At 38.5% G+C, this 6,014-nt stretch overlaps 1 pseudogene; it reads right to left on the bottom strand.

Moving 5' to 3' along the window:
- Positions 1 to 2,705: 2,705 nt before the first annotated feature.
- Positions 2,706 to 4,802, bottom strand: LOC128577262 (GTP-binding protein 4-like; annotated as a pseudogene).
- Positions 4,803 to 6,014: the final 1,212 nt, after the last annotated feature.

Genomic DNA, 6,014 nt, shown 5'->3' with positions numbered 1-6,014 from the left:
AGACTCTTGAGTAGTTGGGACTATAGCCATCTGCCACCAGGTCCATCTAATTTTGTTTATTTTTTTGTAGAAATGAGATCTCACTATGCTGCTCAGGCTGGTCTTGAACTCCTGGCCTCAAGCAGTCCTCCTGCCTTAGCCTCCCAAAGTTAAAGGCCTAACCCACTCTGCACCTGGCCCTAAAGTCTCTTGATAATTGTAATCATTTACTTGTAAATTCTTCTGTGTTATCTATATATTCAGTCATATCAACTGACAATTTTCTTATTTTGGGGGGGGTCCAATATGCTTTATGTATTTATTTACTATAAATTACCATTAAGTATAATACTTGCTTTAGGGTGGTATTTTGTTGTTGTTGTTGTTTTATAAATACTATATTTGTTTCCCAGGGCTGCTATCACAAAGTTCTACAAACTGGGTCTCTCTCTCTCTCTTTTTTACAGGTTTGCATATATATGCTTTTAAAAAATAATTTAAGATTGATATGGGGGTACAAATGATTAAATTTCATAGTTTGCATTTGTAAGATTAAGTTTGATTAGAAGGTATGTCCTACATCCAGGTAGTATGCCATATACCTGTGCAATGTACCCTTTGAGTGGGAATTTACCCAACCCTTTGCCTCCTCCTTCGCTTGAATTTCATTGAGTTTTTATTTCATGTGAACATGTAAGTGTTAATCTACTAGTTCCAATTCAGTACTGGGTATATGTGGTGTTTGCTTTTCCATTCTTGTGATACTTCACTAAGGAGAATGGTCTCCAGTTCCATCTATGTTATTGCAAAAGATACATAATACTCATCTTTTTATGGCTGAATAATATTCCATGGCACGTATGCACCACAATTTATTGATCCATTCATGTGCTGCAGGGCACTCAGGTTGTTTCCACATCTTTGTGATTGTGAATTGTGCTGCTATGAACATTTGAGTACAAGTGTCTTTGTGACAGAATGCCTTTTATTCCTTTGGGTAAATACCTGGTAATGGGATTGCAGTATCAAATAATAGGTCTACTTTAAGTTCTTTTAGGAATCTCTATACTGCTTTCCATAGAGGTTGTACAAGTTTGCAATCCCACCCAACAACAATGGATAAGTGTTGCTTTCTCTCTGCATCCACGCCAGCATCTGTTGTGTTGAGACCTTATGATATGACCAATTCTCTCTGGGATTAGGTGATATCTCAATGTGGTTTTGATTTGTATTTCTCTGATGATTAGAGATGATGAGTTTTTTTTCATGTGTTTTTTGGCCATGAGTCAATCTTTGTAAGAAAATTTCTTGTTCATGTCTCTTGCCCAATTTTTAATGGGGTTGTTTGATTTTTTTTCCTGTTGATTTGCTTGAGTTCTTTGTAGATTCTGGTTATCAGTCCTTTGTCACATGGGTATCATGCAAATATCTTCTCACATTCCATAGATTGTCTTTTTGCTTTGTTGATTCAAAATGGGTCTCTTAAAACAATAAAAATTTATTCTCTTACAGTTCTGGAGGCTAGAAGTCCAAAATCAAGGTGTCAGTGAGACCATGCTTTCTCTGAAGTCTCTAATAGGCAATCTTTCCTTGCTCCTTCCTGGCTTCTAATGTTTGCCAATAAACCTTGATTTGCAGATTCTTCGCTCCAATCTCTGCCTCTGTCATCGCATGGCATTATTGCTGTTCCTTCTGTCTTTATGTGGTATTTTCTGTGTCCATGCCCAAATTTCCCCCTTCTTATATGGAGACCAGTGATTGGATTAAGGCCATCTTAGCCATTATGACCTTATCTTAACTTGATTATATCTACAAAGATTCTTTTTCTAAATAAGATCACACTCTGTGACCTATGATAGGCATGAATTTTGAAGGGACAATATTCAACCTTGTGCAAGTACCATACATCAGATTAAGAAAGTGCTTGTCAGTGGCTCATTTGTTAAGAGATTTTCTGTTTCATTTTGTTGAGATAATCATATGATATTTTTCTGCTTTAAGTTGCCAGTGAATTGAATTATATAAATGGAGTTTTGGTTTAAATCAACCTTAAAATCCTAGAAAAAGCTCAATTCAGTCATGATGTTATTATTTTAGTGAGATTGGTTTGCTAATATTTTGTTTAGGATATTTACATCTCTCTTGTTTCTTCATGTCTTTTCATGGCTTTATAGTACATTTCTTTTCAGTAATGAATAGTATTCCATTATCTGAATGTGTTAATCCATTAACCTTTTTTCTTTTCTTTTTTTTTTTGACTGGAAAATAATTTAATAGAGTATTTTAAGCACAGGGTTGTGACTCTCACAAACTGCTCCCTCCAACCCCTGCAGTGATGACAGGAGCCTTCTGCCCACGCCAGGTAGAGATTCCTTCTTCATAGAAAGGACTATTCATGTGCAATGAAGCACAAGTTCCCTCTTTGGAGAAAAATGAGGTTCTTCTCTATCAAAAACAACATATTCATCCTAATAATCACTCCAGTTCTGCAAATCTGAAGCAATCAATACTCTGTTAAATGCAGGATTGTCTACTAAAATAGCTGAAATATGCAGTAATAAAAATTCCTGCATCAACAGGCTTAACCAGTTTTTGGCAAAGAACAAGTACTTCAGTTATGTTTGTTGTATTTCTCAGCTTACAAATTACAACTCCCATTTTATGAAACATCAGACCAAAGCAAGAAACTGACAGCAAGAGTCTGTCCACCCTCTCGGGGGAGGCCACTATCTCCTGTTATTTTTACCAGCTTTCCTCTCCCTGGAGAACAAGTGCTTGAGCTTCATGTCAAACATGTGCCTGTCCACCTTACCTCTCTTGCCCAGGTGGTTCATTTTCTTCTGAATGTTCTTCATCATCATCTTGGCTTTCTTCACCATCTTGACATTCTGCAGACCAGAAACGTCACGTGGAGTTTGAGAGAAGCTCTTACTCCAGACCACAGAAGAGGGTGGAATAGAGTCTTCCTCCTTTCTCTTCCAGGTGGCACTCCAAGACCTTCTTGCCTAGACTGTGTAGTGTGCATCATCTTTTCCACCCATGACAACACTAAGACTATGCATCTCATTCTCCAGAACCACTTGCTGAACCTTCTTAGCAGTTTGAGGCATTCTGGGTCCCTGTGCATCTTTTTACTTGGATTCCAGAATTTTCAACTTTTTTTCTCTGATTTGTTTCACCAGCTGTCAGATCTCCACCATTTCATCGCTCTCACTCTCAGACTCACTGTCATACTCTCCTGCTGCTGTTCTTAGGTCTTCTTCTTTTTCTAACTCTTCCAATTTCTTCATGATGGCTGGATCAATATAATCAGCTATATTATGGTCTTCTCAGATCTCTGGTATCTTATCACATTTTTCAGAAGAATTCATTAAATCCCAGTACTTCTGAAGATCCAAAATATAATCATCTCCCATTTTCAGCTCAAGATCTCATTCCCTATTCTTCTTGAGCTCCTCAATGTCCATTCTCTTTCTGCATACCACCACACCTTCTGGGATGAACAGGGGCCTCTCCTTAGCATCTTGCTTGTTCAGGATGGCTAAATGCAGTCTGTTCAGCACCTAGTTCACTTTATTTCCCTACATTTTGGTTTCCACTAGATGAGCCAAAAGCCGTTACAAGCCTCTGTTTTCACCTTGATGACTCTCCCCTCATGGTGCTGGTCTCTATCACAGGGAATTCTTCAGTCTGCAAATCCATGAATATTTTCTGATCATCTTCATAAAGTTCAGCTATTCTCTTCACCTCACATTTGTTTGCCACAACTAAGAGGCATGCTTTTTTGCATCACAGGAACCTCCAACTCCTGGGCTTAGGCGATTCTCTTGCCTCAGCCTCCCGAGTAGCTGGGACCACAAGCACCCGCCACAAAGCCTGGCTATATTTTTTTGTTGTTGCACTTTGTCTGGGGCTGGGTTTGAACCCGCCACCCTTGGTATATGAGGCTAGTGCCCTACTCCCTGAGCCACATGCACCACCCAACTAAGAAGCATGTTGATGAAGAGGGGCCAGATGTTCTGGAAGAGCTTCAACCTGCTCCTTCAGCCCGTGGCTACTCTGCTCAGACAAATCACTGGACTGTGGCATGCAGGTGGGCCAGGGCCATAATGGCCTGCATCTCAATGGTGTTCCAATCCTCCAAGGGGTGATCCAAAATCCCCAGAGTGTCAACAACCTGCCAGCACAGATACTTGTAATCCATATGCCCAACAAACATAGACTTGGTCATGAACAAGTAGGGCTGCACATCCACATCTGCTCTCCTCACCTTATTGATGAAGCTGGGTTTCCCAACGTTAGGGTACCCATACAGAAACAGAGTCCTTGTATTTGGATTAATAGTTGGCATATGGGATAAATGCTGACACACTTGCTCCAGGTACTCCAGGCTCTGCCTCTGCCTCTTATCACAGTGCACATGTGTCCCACCCGGCCCACTTCAGCTGCTTACAGTGGTATAGAAAGTCACTGTACTTCATAAGCCACACATAGTCTTTAGCAACACTGTCCACTAGATTTTTGGCAATATTTATTCATCCTAGAGCCAACTTTTAACGGTCCTTGTCATAGAGAATATTCATCAAATCAGCATAGAGTAGGTGAATGTCATCCAATTTGTAGAAATCTGTGAGAATTTGTGAGAGTCTGTCATGGTAATTCTGTTGAGTAAATTTGACTTTTCTCATGTAAAAATGTATAATTTGATGAATTTGGTAATGTTTATGAATAACTGTTGGAGTCTTTCATTGAGCCTTCGATAATGTCAGGACAGTAAAGTCCTTGGCAGACTACACCACCATGATCTTCTTGAAATTGTAGCGCCTAATCCATTAGCCTTTTGAGGGACATCTTGGTTGCTCAACATTTTGGTAATTATAAATAAAGCTACTGTAAATATCTGTGTGGAAGTTTTTGTGTAAACCTTAGATTTCAACTCATTTGGATAAATACCTGTACAACTGCTGGATTTTATGGCAAGAGTATGTTTGGTTTTATAAGAAACTACCAAACTGTCTTCCAAAGTGGTCATACCAGTTTTCATTCTGAGAGTTCCTGTTGGTTCACATCATTGCCAGCATAAGATATCAGTGTATTGGACTTTTGCCACTCTAATACATGTATAGTGATCTCTCAATGTTGTTTTAATTTGCAAAACTCTAATGGTGTGTGACGTTATGAGTCTATTTATTTGCCATCTGTATGTCTTATTTGGTAGGGTGTCTCTTCAGTTCTTTTACTCATTTTATAATTGCATTGCTTGGTTTTTATTGTTGAATTTTAAGCATTCTTTATGCACATATATCTTGGATACCAAGGCTTTATCAATCAGATATTTTGCAAATGTTTTTCCCAATGTGTGGCTTGTCTTTTAATCTCTTAACATCTCTCACAGACCAGAATTTTAAAATTTTAATGAAGTTCAACTTCATTTTTTTTATCGGTCATGCTTTTAATGTTGTGTCTCAAATATCATTGCCAAACCCAAGGTCACCTAGATTTTCTCCTATGTTATCTTCTAAAAGTTTCATAGCTTAGGGGGTTTACATTAAAGTTATAATCCATTTTCATTTAGTTTTTTTTTTTTTTTTTTTTTTTTTAATTTTTTTATTAAATCATAAGTGTATACAATGATATGATTATGGGGCATCATACACTCACTTCATAAACCATTTGACACATTTTTATCCCAGTGGTTAACATAGCCTTTCCGGCGTTATCTCAGTTACTGTGCCAAAACATTTATATTCTACATTTACCAAGTTTCGCAAATACCCCTGTAATACGCACCACAGGTGTGATCCCACCGATTCCCCTCCCTCTACCCACCCCCCCTTTTCCCACTTCCCCCTATTGTTAAGTTGTAGCTGGGTTATAGCTTTCATGTGAGAGTCCCAAATTAGTTTCATAGTAGGGCTGTGTACATTGGATATTTTTTCTTCCATTCTTGGGATACTTTACTAAGAAGAATATGTTCCAGCTCCATCCATGTAAACATGAAAGAGGTAAAGTCTCCATCTTTCTTTAAGGCTGCA

This window comes from Nycticebus coucang, chromosome X (assembly GCF_027406575.1).
Source record: "Nycticebus coucang isolate mNycCou1 chromosome X, mNycCou1.pri, whole genome shotgun sequence".
NCBI lineage: Eukaryota > Metazoa > Chordata > Mammalia > Primates > Lorisidae > Nycticebus > Nycticebus coucang.
The sequence above is the reverse complement of the archived record's forward strand: the minus strand, read 5'-3'. Positions and strand labels throughout refer to the sequence as shown.